We start from the raw sequence: 14,646 nt of genomic DNA on the forward strand, positions 1-14,646 counted from the left end.
CAATTTAAATTGTCTTTATCTAATTAATATTATTTAGATAATTTTTATATGTCTAGATGGCTTTGATTTCTTCTTTTGAAAACTGACTAATCATATTCTTTGAACATTTATTAATTGGGGAGTGATTTTTATTTTTAGAATTTTGACTCCATTTATTCTATATTTTTGAAATGAGAGAAATAATTATAAGATAAATTTGCTATAATTTTTATATTACTTTATTGTCTATGGTAACTTTTAGCAAAATACAGTTTTCTAATTATTTCTTTCCATTAAGTTTAATTTTGCTTTTGCTTTGTCTGAGATCATGATTGTCACCCCTACATTCTTTACTTTAGCTGAAGCATAATAAACTTTGCTTCAGCTCTTCATCTCACCTCTATATGTATTTTTGTCCCAAGTGTGTATCTTGTTCACAACATATTGTTGAATTCTGTTTTTAAATTCATTCTGCTATCTACTTCCATTTTATGGGTTAGTTCATCTCATTCACATTTACTAACTATGCATTTCCCTCCATAACATTTTTCTCTTTTAATCCTGTCCCTTCTCCAGAGTCTGTCTTCCTCTCTCAATTAATCCAACCTTATTAATATCTCCCCATCTTTCTTATTCCTTTCCCTTATATTTTCCTGTTTGAGCAAGATAGATTTCTTTTTCAATATAGAAATCTATACCCAACGGAGTGATATAGTCTTCCTGCTTTGAACCAATTCTGATAAGAGTAAGGTTCAATCATTGCCTACCACACTCTCATCTTCCCCTCTTCTAGCAAAATTCTTCATATTCATGCCTCCTTTATGTGAGAAAATCTCATTCTATCTTTCCCTTACCCTTTCTCCTAATATATCCCTCTTTTTCATCTTACATTCTTTTCTATTCTTTTCTGATTCTCTGGAATCATCTCAGCATAATTGACTCATGCTCATGGCTTCCTTCTAACTTAGCAAATAATGACAAAGTCCTTAGAAATTAAATGTATCATTTTCTATATATCATTTCCATAAATGGTTTAACTCCATTAAGTCCTTTATGATTATTTTTTCATGTTTACCATTTTATACTTCTCTTGAGTCTTCTTTTTGATGTCAAATTGTTGATTCAGTTTTGGCCTTTTAATCAGGAATGTTTGAAAGTCATCTTATTCATTAAATATTCATTTCTCTCCCTTCCACCCATCCCCCAAGCATTATACTCATTTTTGCTGACCAGGTTATCTTGATTGTAATGCTATTTCCTTTATCCCCCTGGAATATCATATTTCATCCCCTCTATTATGTTAATGTGAAGTTGCTAAATCTTGTGTGATTCTGACTGTGACTCCTTGATATTTGAATTGTTTCTTTCTGGATGCTTGCAGTATTTTCTCCTTGACCTGGGAGTTTTGGAATTTAGCTATAATATTCCTCAAAGTTTTCATTTTGGGAATTTTTTCAGGAAGTAATCAGTGGATTCTTTCTACTGCTATTTGACCCTCTGGATCTAAGATATTAGGATAGCTCTTGAAGCTTTTATTGCTGCTACAGTGGAAACCAAGACCCTCCGCTTTTGTTTCTGTTGAGCTATAGGCCTGTGCCCATCCTTCTCTTACAGACTTCTGTGAATCTCCTACATTTTCTAGGGCTTGAAAAGTGTCTCCCTCAGACCTTTTGTTGATTGTGCTATTCCAAAATTTGATTTGAGATATTATTTTAAAGTTATTAGGAAAGTTGGGAGAGTTCATCTGGATCCTGGCCTTGTACTTTGTTATCTTGGCCCCACCCAGCTTTTATCTTAGTTACTGTTTTACTAAGAGTATTGCATTTCTTTTTGGTGTGGCAATTAATCAATTCACAATAGCTAAATGATACTGTTTCTATCATTATAATACTTCTTTTCCTTGGAGTTATTTGCAAATCACCAAAAGCTCATGCAAATTTGCCTTCTTTTATTTCACCTGCATGTTTTATAATATTATTTGCAGTAGATTTAGATATTCATCTCATCCTTTTTTCCAGACATTATGACCATGTTCATTTCATGTTCAATATTTGTTCTAATGTAATAACAAGCCTCTTGTGTGTGTGTGCTGGCTTTGTTTACATTTGAAATATTCTTCCTCTTTCATTTTATTAAGAATTTTAAAAAATAATATCATTGTTTGTGATATTGTATACAACAACATATCCATACAGAATGAGGCAGGGTTAGATGATAATTATCATGAAATGTAAAAGCCAGACTACTCAACATTAGTGGCTTTAAATTGAATTTTTGTATGCATTAAAGGGATTTGATATCATCATTCTCATCAAACTAAATTTTGTATTATTTAAACTCATATTAATCATTACCTGGCTGAATAGAAGGTGGGAGTGAAAATAAATTTACTTTACACTCTAAATCTATCTAGGACCAACAATAACAACAAAAAAGGAAATTCAAGACTTGGTTTTCATAAATCAAATATAAAAAGTTACTTTCTGAAAGGCATACACACGCACACACACACACACACACACATACACACACGTGGCTATATATGTTTTCCTAATAATACTCATACACACATATATATAGATTTTTAAGCATCTAGTATATCTTTGAAGATTTTGTCTTGCTAATTCAGAAATAATATGCACAATAAATCAATCCATTAATTAATTACCAATATCAGTAGATCTTTTGAGTGATGGGAAAGTATCATACAAGTAGCAGTTTAATATTTCATTTAGATCATTTCAATATGTAATTAACTGTAAAATTATATATACATATATATATATATATATATATATATATATATATGTAATAGAACTCAAAGAAGGAAGAGATTAATGTGGGTCTTTGAAGGAGACAAGATCCAATCTAAATCTTGAAAGATTCGGGAAACTCAAAGGATTTTGATCCATTGTCATAAACTCTTGACAGGCTTCTGTTATTATTTGTATTTTTATTCCCAAAGGATATTTTTAATTTGCCATCTTCTGCCTCACCTGACTTCTCTATATACAAACTGGAACTCCACAGACTATATTAATGAGCCCTTTCACCTCAATTCATACCATTAGACCATTCTTCTTCACTTTCACCATCTTCTGCCATACCATCACATGTGTATCATGCATGCTAATTTCCAAGCATTCCTCTCCTTACTCTAGGACTTGCTATCAAAACAACATTATTCTTGCTTATGGGGAAAGCATGTTAATTCTCTATGCTATTATTCTACTCACCATATGTGTGACTTCCAAGACCAGAACACTTTTCTCTTACCACTCTTTACATATTTATATTGTTTCTTACTATTAGAACATCAGCTTCTCAAGGAATGGTTTCACATTTTAATTTTTATCCCTAGCACATAGCAAAAAGCTTATAATATAGTAAGTTCAATAAATATTTCATTTATTTTCCTTCAGTTTTGGCCTCAAATTTTTAAATGTTGGCTGAACTTTGATTCCTTGGAATGAAATATAAAATATTTATAAATATAAAATAATTGTGGAAATACAAACATACAATTACTATATTCACTTGAATATAGAAGTGATTATATTTAATTAAGTATAGAGAGCAGCGTAATTAACCCATTTTCCAATTGTTCTTTTCTGCTTTGGTTATTTAATATATATATATATATATATAGAAAGATAGATATAGATATATAGATATACATATACAATATATAGATATACATATACATATAAAGATATGTGTGTATATATATATATATGTATATACATAAACATATATGGTAAAATAAAATATAAGGCATCTTATTCAGCAAGTCAGCATTTCCTAATTATAGTATATATAGAATGCCTTAGAAAGCACTACTAGAAATAAAATAATAGAATTTAATTTAAAATTCACCTTAGAGATCATTTGGGTCATTGGTCCCCAATCTTTTCAAATGTGAGTACCTGTTTTTAACAACAGAAAATTTCATAAATTTCTATCTCATAATAATGGTATTATTATTCTTTGAATGAGAAAATATATAATGTAAAAACTTCACTTTATTAGGAATGCATTTAAATGATTTTTTAGTTTATTCATTATAATATCTACATATATGTAAAAATAGTAATGCATCTAATATCTTTATAGTGAAATATTATTTAATAAAAAAAAGATTATTTATGGATTCACAGAAGTCTTCATAGGCTCCTTGAAAAAACTTCCATGTCTCCCTCAGGAATCTTCAGTCCACAGGTTGAGAACCACTTAACCGAGGTAACTTTCTCATTTTACAGATGAAGAAATTCAGGCATTGAGAGTGAAGTAAATCTCTAAGTTCAGCTGACTAATTAGTAGCAGCACCAAGACAAAACTGGTAATGTCCTGACTCCTAGTCCAATATTACTTCAAAGGAAAGTCTCATTTAAAAAAGAAAATAGTAGATTCATTCTCTTCTATCTCCAAGAAAAAATATATGATAAATCTTGACATTATTGTTGGAGAAATAAACATGTTAATAATCAATTCCAGTTGAGCAGAGACAGGGAAATGGGGATTTATGCATAACTTATTATTTGCTTTAATTATTATTATATTTTGGAATATTTTCTTTCATTTCAAGAAGGCTTCCTTAGGTGTCAGCAGAACTTTTTAATCTTAATTTTTTTTAAATAAGAAAATTAGGCATTGACCTTTTATTAAGCAAAACTCTCTGTGGGTGGCATCTTTAATGAAAAAGAAAGCAGCAGAGATATTTATGAACAAGAGACACACCCAGATATGCCTTCTTTTCATTAGAAATCTAACTCAGTAAGTTTTACATCTGTCTTCAAGACTAAGTAACAGTGGCCAGATGACTTATCTCATTCAAGAAGTTTATTAAGAGGCAGTTTACATACACCCAGTTACATCACATCTTCTCAGTTTATGCATGGGTCACTAACTTTCTAATATTCCCTTTTGGTCTAAGGAAAACAGAGCCAAAAAGTAGAGGGAACTTCAGAGCCAACATCATATGCATCATCATATGCAAATCATCAGCTGACACTTATTATGTCTATGGCCCTGTGAATCTATATGTAAGATATACCAAATTTAGCCTCAAAGACCTGAATTCTAATCATCTATATGACATTTTCTAGCTATATGATGGACCACAAGAGTCACTATCTTTCTAAGCTATAGGTAACTCTCTAAAACTGTGTTATAAAGACTGTTATAAAGAGTTATAAAGAGTATATAAAGCTATAAATTATAAAGACTATAAGTTATAAAGAGTTCCAATCTGTATTCATGATAAGTAATCTCATTCTGATAAAATAATGGGAATTATATCAACAAACAAATTTCATTCCCTTTGAAAAGAAATGACCTTCTTCTGCATCAAAATAGAATCTCAGGTTCAGAGCTTGCCCCGCATGTAGAAAAGTTAGTCACTGTATGATATGGTGTGAGAGATAAAATAGATTCTATTAGTCCTGCAAATATTACTCTTGCTCTGCAATCCCTACACACTCACTGAAGTCACACTCAGATCAGGATATTGTTAAGTATGTTCACTACCTAAAAGGAGAAAAGATGTCAGCAGACTAGCCCATTTCAAAATGAACTCTCACTCCTTAATGATCTTTGGGCTTTTTTGGGGAGGAGGGAAGGGAAATACAAAATAACTAACATTAACGTCAGGAGAAAAATAACTTGTAATATTAGGCTCTGGGCTACAATAGCAAAGAACTGGAATCAGAAATAGTATACTTAGGTTCAAACTTTGTATTTCCATCATTTTTGATTTGTAAAATTCTTATATTTCATTCTAAAGAATCAAAGTTCAGTCAACATTTTAAAATTTGACACCAAAACGTGGAATGAGAACATGAAAAATATTTATTAAGCACTTCCTATATTCTAGGGGACTATGTTATGTGATGGAGATAAAAATAAAAAGATGTTTGTGAAGTTTTTATGCCCCAATCCATGGTCAATTTTTATGAAGATGTCGTATAAAGCTGAGATTTTTTTCTATCAGCATTCAATTTCTCTAGCTATCTGTAATTTTTCTAAGATTTTATTCATTTCCTTTATTTCTTTTTTATTTATTTAACAGTTAAATGTATCTATTTCTGAGAAAGAAAAATTGAAGTCCCTTACTAGTATAGTTATACTATTTCCTTCTATAATTCACTTATTGCTTCCTGGAAGAATTTGGATGTTAATTTCAATAGACTTAATGACAAAAAGTGCCATCCACATCCTGAAAAAGAACTATGAAGAGTGAATGTGAATCAAAGAACAATATTTTCATTTTTTGTTGTTGTTTGCTTGTTTTATTTCTCATATTTTTCCCTTTGATCTGATTTTTTTTTTGTTCAGCATGATGCATATGGAAATATGTTTAGAAGAATTGTACATGTTTATTATTTGGGGGAGAAACAAGGAGAAGGAGAGGGAAAAAATTTTGAACACAAGGTTTTGCAATGGTGAATGTTGAAAACTATCTTTGCATGTATCTGGAAAAATAAAATACTATTTAAAAAAAGAATTTGAATGCTATACCATTTGGTGTATATGTGTTTAATATTATTACTTCATTGTCTATGTAGTTTTTTTAACAAGAGGTAATTTCTCTGATCATCTCTTTTAACTATCTTTTTTTGCTTTGTCTGAGATCATAATTGCTACCTTTTTCACTACAATTAATGTATAATAGATTCTACTTTAGCCTTTTATTTTATTTTATTTCTTTTTTTTTTTTTAATTCTCTGTGTGTCTCTGCTTCAAATACATTTCTTGTACACAACATATTATTGGATTCTGGTTTTTAATCTACTCTGCTAAGTGATTCCATTTTATGGGTAAATTCATACCATTCCTATTTCCATTTATGATTACTAACTATGCATTTCCTTTCAACCTATTTTATTTATCTTCTCTCTTTTTTTATCTTACTCTTCTAGTTTGTTTTGTTTTCCACTTCTTTCCTTGAATCTACCTTCTCTTTAATCACCCCTTCCTACTCTCCACCTCTGAGTTCTTTCATTTCTTTCTCTTATTATTTCACTATTAGGTAAAATACATTTCTATACCCAACTGTATGTCTCTGTATGTATATATCTATACCTATATTCCATTTTGAGGCACTTTAGATGAAAGTGGAGTGTCCCCAATAATGACAATGTTCTTAAATTTCATGCAGCATGTTCCCATATAGAAATGGAAATAGTTGAACCTTATAATCCCTTATGGTTTCTTTTTCATGTTTACCTTTTTATGCTTCTCTTGAGTCTTGTATCAAATTTTCTGGCTATGGTCTTCTCATCAGATATACTTGAAAGTCTTCTATTTTATTAAATATTATTTTCCCCCTGAAATATTATACTCAGGTTTGCTAGGTAGGCTATTCTTGGCTATTATTCTAACTCCTTTGCCTTCTGGAATGTCATATCCCAAACCATCTACTTCTTTAACATGATAGCTACTAAATCTTATGTGATCTTAACTGTCCTCCATGATATTTGAATGGTTTCTTTCTGACTGTAAGAAGTATTTTCTCCTTGACTTTGGAACTCTGGGATTTGGCTGTAATATTCCTGGCAGTTTTCACTTGGGGATCTCTTTTGGGTGATGATGAGTGAATTCTTTCAACTTCTATTTTGCCTGCTGGTTCTAGAATATTGGTGCAGTCTTCCTTTATAATTTCTTGAAATATGGATTGCTAGGTTTTTTTTTTGGCATTGTAGCTTTAAGAGCTAGTTTTAGAGGGTTAGAAGTTTTTGGTACTTTCAAGGTGATGTGATCAAGGAAAACAAATAGTCAGTGCTATCCTGGTTTATGCCTTAGTTTTTAGGGATCTTTGGGGATGGCAATAGATACTTCTATCTTAGAATAGCAAACAATACTATTCCTCATTCTTTTTCCCTCCTAATTGAAAATGCCTTTCTCTACTCCTGAACTTTGACCTGGAAATAGTATAGCCAATGGAGTTGCCAAATAGCATCTGATCCTGGGTCTTTTGCAATCTCTTTCTGATCAGTTTTCAGCTCTCCTTACAGTTTCTGGCTTTAGGGCCTCTAAAATTGTTGCTGCTGCCAGCACCATAAAGGGCTGATGTTGAATCCATGTGGCCTCTGGGCCAATCTCTACCCCTGTGTCAGAAATCTCCCCTTTGGATCTCTTAAATTGTCTCTGACTAAAAGAATGTCTCACCCTGACTTTTTGTTTTCTTTGCCATTCCAGAATTCAATTTTAGGAGTTATTTTAAAGTTATTTGGAATTTGGCTGAGTGCTTCTTCTACCCCATCACCTCAGCTCTCCTCTACACACATCAAAAGATACTTTTATAGCATGGAAGATCTTATGTGAAGATAGGACAGATTCTGAGGTACTATAATGAGGAACAGGCTTAAGGCAAAATAAAGGTGACTTGGGAGAGGATCACAGAAACAAGGGAGGGAGACCTAAATGAGGTGAGAGGATGCAAAAATGTAAATCTACTTCAGTTTCCCATGCTTCTACCATCAAAGCTAATATTATCAGGATTATAGTTCAGTGACATTGAAATGACAATGGGTTTGAAGAGGCAGCATTGTCTAGGTACCCTAAATACCAATATTACAATATTTCTATAGAGAGCACTATCTGAGTTTCAAACTACTGACTTGCAAATGAATCTCTGGAACACGCATTGACTACTTATGTTCAGATTTGTAGCTGCTGTAGACAAACCTAAATTTAAAAACATAAATCTCACAGCTGGATATCTTCAAATTTCACATTTCTTGCCAAACTACCTGGACAAGCAAACTAGAACACTTTGAAAATTCCTGGTTTTTCTACCACAAATTTCTCCAAGTCCCTTGGTATATACAAACAGAGAGTTATTCTGTTTCCCCTACACTTAATGATAAATGTATTCACCAAGAAATAGCTATCCTTATGCTAATACTTAGTTAAAAGTGCATAATGGTTTGGAAAGTGAGTAGTGGATGGAAGATAATTCTCTTAGGTACTTTAAAATTGTGCAAACAGCATAAATTAACAACTCACCACAAACTTCAGTGACCTCTGAGGCATTGTAGGAGTCACATTAAATGGGCCAAACATGAACAGTTTCTCCAATAACTATAAAACAAAAGCAGACTTTAACAGTAGGCAGGTGAGTTTCCTCTTTCCTCAGCTAAGCTTCCCCCCCCCCCCCCCCCCCGCAACTAACAAATGTGTGATCTCACCCCAATCCCCAATGTCCCTCCCTTCTCCTTCCCCTGACACATACACACTCCTTAGACAAGATCTTGAAGGAAATCTCAATTTTTAATGTATGTCTGAAGAAAATATATAAATTCTGTACAAAGAGGGAGCAAAAGGTGGGCACAAGAAAATCAGAATGCATCATAGTATAAAGGGAACCTAGGCTTGACTAGAGATAATCATAGAGTGAAAACTGTCAAATTTGGAATCAGAGCTTTGAAATCTGGCTTTGCCACTTACTCCCAGAATAAAAATGGATAAATCATGTAATCTCTCTAAGCTTCAGTATCTTTATCTAAAACAAAAACAAAAGTTTCTTGCAATTCTAAATTCTTCCAATTTTAGAGATTTGTTACAATTCTAAATCCATGATTCTGTTTCTCTACTGTAAAATGTGGAAATACTTTCCATTTCTGAATTCTAGATCTCATCATCCCCTGTGACCCTCCACTTATCTTCAGAGGACCATCTCTCCTACCTATTGTGTTAAATTGATCTATTTATCCTTGTGACAACTTACTACTTGAATAACTGGCAAGGACAAACAATATCCTCTAGAGCAGAGGACGTCAAGTGATAGTTTGGGTTCTATCTAAAATAACTTATTTTGTCCATCTCTAAGATTAAGAGTTGTTAGCTCCATGCCCCATCCCTTAAATTTGTTTGTATTCTAAATAGGAAGATGAATCCAGTTAGGAGTAGCAATGGAACTACTCAGAACTTTTCATTGCTTTAGTCTCCCTTCCCCTTACTTGAGGACTTTATAGTGAGGAATCCTCTCTCTTAGTCCCCTGGTTATTCTTGAATACCCCATAATCTCAAGACTTCAAGATACTGAAAAATAATGTCTCTTTATGAAATGATTAATGACCAATATTTAAAAAAAAACTTTTAAGAAAGGTATGTTTACTAAGTGGGTACAATAAGTACAGTTTTTACAATATATACTCCCCAAAGTTTCACAGGTAAATATGAAGTCCAGGGAAAAGTAAATCCTCCTACATAGAGAGGACATGTGACAAAAGGGTAACACTTCCTACTTGCTGCAAATCCTTTTCTCTCATTTGTGTGGAATTTTCAAGAAGTCCTCCTTAGACATAGTGTAATTTTTTTTGTTTTATTTTGTTTCACCGAGTTCCTTCCTATGCCATGAATGTGTTTCAGTCTGTCCTTTGTTTCCAATATACAGAATTCTATTGCTGCCTCATTCAAAGATATTAGTAGGCAATTGATGAGAAAGTGGAAAGTGCTATATTCTCTAGGCCTTCTGAAGCTTAAAATTTCCTCATTCATCCCAAGGAAAGTAGAAAAAGGAGAACTAGTCTAACATTCTTTTGTTCACCTTCTACTACCAAGTAATTTTGCCTTATGGGTTTTATTTGGAATGCCATTTGGGAATGGAGAAGTTAACATTGCCCAGAAGTTGAGGTATAAAGCTGGGACTACAACCTGAATCTTCTGACTTCTTTTTCTTTTTATTTACAATAGTTTTTTCTTAATTTTTCCAAATACATGCAAAGATAATTTTCAATATTCACCTCTGCAAAATCCTGTATTCCAAATATTTCTCCCTCATTTTCTCCTCACTTCCCAAGAAAGAAAGCAATCTGATATAGCTTAAATATGTTCAATTCTTATAAATATATTTCAGTGTTCATCATGCTGCACAATGAAAATCATATCAAAAGGGAAAAATCTACAAGAAAAAAAAAACAATAACAAACAAAAAAACATAGGTGAAAATACTATGCTTTGATCCACATTCAGTCCTCATAGTTCTTTCTCTGGATGAAGATAGCACTTTCCATCCCAAGTCTATTGTAAGTGCCTTCAATCACTTCATTGTTGGAAAGAGCCAAATCCATCATAGTTCATCATCAGATAATCTTATTTTTATGGTGTATAATGTTCTCTTGGTTCTGCTCACTTTACTCAGTATCAGTTAACCTAAGTCTTTTCAGGCTTTTCTGAAATCAATCTGATCATCATTTCTTATAGAACAATAACATCTCATTACATTCATATACCATAACTTATATTCAGTCATTACCTAATTGATGTATTCACTCAATTACCAACTCCTTGCCGCTAAAAAAAAAAAAAAAGACTGCTACATTTTTTGCACATATGGGTGTGCTTTTCCCTCTTTTATGATATCTTTGGGATACAGACTCAATAGAGACACTGCAGGATCAAAGGGTGTGTATAGGTTTATAACCTTTTGGGCTTAACTCCAAAACTGTTCTCCAGAATGGTGGATTATTTTGCAATTCCATAAACAATGCATTAGTGTTCCAGTTTTCCCACATCTCCTACAACAATTATCATTATCTTTTTCTGTTATTTTAGCCAATCTGAGACATGTGGAATAGTAGCTCAGAGTTGTCTTAATTTGCATTTCCCTAATCAATTAGTGATTTATAGCATTTTTTCATATGACTAGAAATGGTTTTAATTTCTTTGTGATGACCAGTATTCTTGACTTTCCATTCCTGCTCCCTTATAAACCTATACTCAAAAGATACAAAAGATAGCTGGCAAAGCTTTCTAAAATAATTATTTATTTGAATTGAAAAGTGATGAACTAGGTACTTTTAATAAAGATACAACATATATACAGTTAAGTAACTGAACAAAGCTTAATTATCTGCCCCCTCCTCTTAGTTATGCCAGTATTTTGATGTTATTATCAATGTGCTCCTTTATTCATTAGCTGCAGCAAGTGAGGTAGAAAGTCAAAAATCTTGGGTTCTAATTTCAGCTCTGATTATTCAAATTATATAATCTTGAGGCAAGATACATAATCTCTCTAATTTTCAGTTATCTCTTTTGCAAAATGGTTATAATAGTTACAACAACTACCATATGACATAATTATGAGAAAATTATTTTAATAGTTATATAAACATCAGCTAATATTTTTGACTCAATGTTTTGGTCAGCCATTTAATCACTCTGGGTCTCTGTTTCTCAAAGATGTAGATGATTTTTTTTGATCTATAATATTATGATTTAACATATTCATTGAGGACCAATTGGAAGGACCTTTCTATTTCCTAAGCAACCTATGTCAAAGGAGTGTTGTGAGAGAAGTATTCAACACTGTATACCCAAGAATGCATAGGACTTCTGTTTTCCCTGGCTTTCAGAAAACTCTCTACCAGCACACCCATAGAATCGAAGAATAATAGATTAAGAGCTAGAAGAGACCTTACAGGTGGTTTAATCCAACCCCATCATTTTATATTCTTCAGAATCTGAGGAAGGTAACCTACTTATCTTTGGAGCTTCTACCCTTCAGCCCTCTGTAGAATTCTGGGCTGTCTCTAACCTTCATGCTTCTTCCGGCTTTACATCATAAGCAGTTATCCAGCTGCCTACTCGAGCCATCTTATCATTCTTATCATCTACCTGTCACTGCTGACCTGCTCTTCCACACTTATACCAGGACCTTCCACAATAGACCTGAGACTCTCTACATTCCTCTATCATTTCCCTAGATAACCCTCTCCTACATGTGCTATCTTCTCCTATTGAAATGTAAGCACCTTAAGAGCCAGAACTGTTTCTTATGAATTCATTATATTCCCTGGGCTTAGCATAGTGCCACATAGTAAACACTGAAATGCATTTTTATTCATCACTACTATGTACAAAGCAAGGTCAGGGATATAAAGATGTATAAAAATGGCCCCCATCCTCTGGGAGCTTATATTCTTTGCTCTAACCAACAGGGCTATCTTCCTAAATTAAAAGTATAATTCTTTCCTATGATTCTATGCATTTTCATGTAAATTGCTATCCAATCACTGCCCCAAGACCCATAGAGAAATAGATCTATAAAACATTCCTCAAGAAGTGATCATCAGTTGCCATCTTGATTCAAGATAAGCATAAATAATTTAACTCATAAAATCTGTCTGGGCTTACAAATACCATCACTTGGACTTCTTTTATAGTCAGTTTCTGTCTCAGCAATCTCTTCTTGGCTCATGGATCAAACACATTTTGTGCAAGCTCCAGTCTTATTACCTGGAGAAGGCCTGGGGAATGTGCTTTCATGCTCAGTACGAAATAGTTGTGCAAAATTTTGCTAAGCCCCTGGATTCTAACCCATTGAAATCATTTCCATACCTAGTAGGGAAATGCTGAGAGACAGTAAAGTCAACACATATTCCAAACAAAGTTATAGAGAAAATCAGAGTCACAGGGACCCACCCAGCTGCTCCAGAGAAGCTGCTGAGAACAAGATTTAGAAAGGCTCCTTATGGATACACACATATCTTTTGCCCCATTGTTCAGTTGTTTCAGTCATGTCTGACTCTTTGTGATTCCATTTGGGATTTTCTTGGTAAAGATTCTAGAATTGTTTCCCATTTCCTCCTCCAAATAATTTTACAGATAAAGAAAGTGACACACATAGGATAAAGTGACTTGTTCAGAGTCACCCCCACTATCAAATATCTGAGGTCAAATTTAAAGTCAGGAAGATTAGTATTCCTGATTTTAGGCCCAGCACTCTATTGATAGTGCCATCTCACTGTTTCTCTTTACCCCTGGGTCACCTTAAACCTGATTTGTGTTATATTCAGTAGCATGGAACTTCAGAAAAGGAAGGAATTGAGTCCAAATGAGGAAAATGAAATCTAGAGAAATAATGACTAGTGAGTGACCAAATTAGGAATAGAATTCAACTTGTCTGTTTCCAGGGTTACATTTTCCTCTGTACCACTCTATCCCATTTATGTTTATCTCTTTCAAAAGAACTGAATTCACAATACTGAATAATGAGATACAGATGAAGCAACTCAAGCCTGTGAAATGTGTGTGCTTCCCCTCCTTCTCTCTCTGCTGCATACTATGCATCATCACTAACATCATCACCCCAAACAAAAATTGATGCAAGAAGGCAGGTGGGATTCAAGTGGCTGAAAATAGCACTTGGCTTTTTACATTGGGTAAAAATAGCACTTGGGCATTAAGGAAAGAGAATTCATTTATGAAAATATATGGAATCATTCTGGTGAAGTGGTTTTACTTTAAGGAAACTGCACGGTTAAAGGATTATTGTTTTGTGTATCTGGGTCAGTGATTCTCACACAAGGATTCAGTTTTAAAGATTCGATCAATATTGCCTCCTGTCTTTGTACCACAAATTCCTGGAAATCTGCTGCATGGATGCAGTTGACTGACTCAAAAAATTAGGAGACAATGGTCTGTCTGACAATGAACAAAATGCAGTGAACTATTTTGGTCAAGTCCTGTCTATGTCTATTTAGAACCTTCATGTCATCATTTACTTTTGTGGGAAGTCTAACAAGCAACCACAAGTTAGCTTTCCTTTGAAAGGCAATCCAAAACCTTAAAGAAATTCTAAAAGGCTATATGATTGTATGGGTTCTAAAAGTCATAAAAATGACTCACCAAAATGTCAGAGATTACCTTCATAGCAATCCCTCT

The 14,646-nt window shown here is 33.2% G+C and overlaps 1 long non-coding RNA gene across 2 annotated transcripts in view; it reads right to left on the bottom strand.

Moving 5' to 3' along the window:
• LOC116422469 overlaps nucleotides 1–14,646 on the bottom strand; it is a 46,125-nt gene that overhangs the window by 14,883 nt on the left and 16,596 nt on the right. Inside the window, exons 1-2 of one of the 2 annotated variants that reach the window (XR_004233129.1) lie at nucleotides 10,725–10,756; nucleotides 8,986–9,060 (exon numbers count right to left, since the gene is read on the bottom strand). This is a non-coding gene — a long non-coding RNA (uncharacterized LOC116422469). Of the gene's footprint in view, nucleotides 1–8,985; nucleotides 9,061–10,724; nucleotides 10,757–14,646 lie in introns of those variants that run through there. The other variant, XR_004233128.1, reaches the window with a different exon arrangement.

This window comes from Sarcophilus harrisii, chromosome 3, assembly GCF_902635505.1.
Source record: "Sarcophilus harrisii chromosome 3, mSarHar1.11, whole genome shotgun sequence".
Taxonomy (NCBI): Eukaryota; Metazoa; Chordata; class Mammalia; order Dasyuromorphia; family Dasyuridae; genus Sarcophilus; species Sarcophilus harrisii.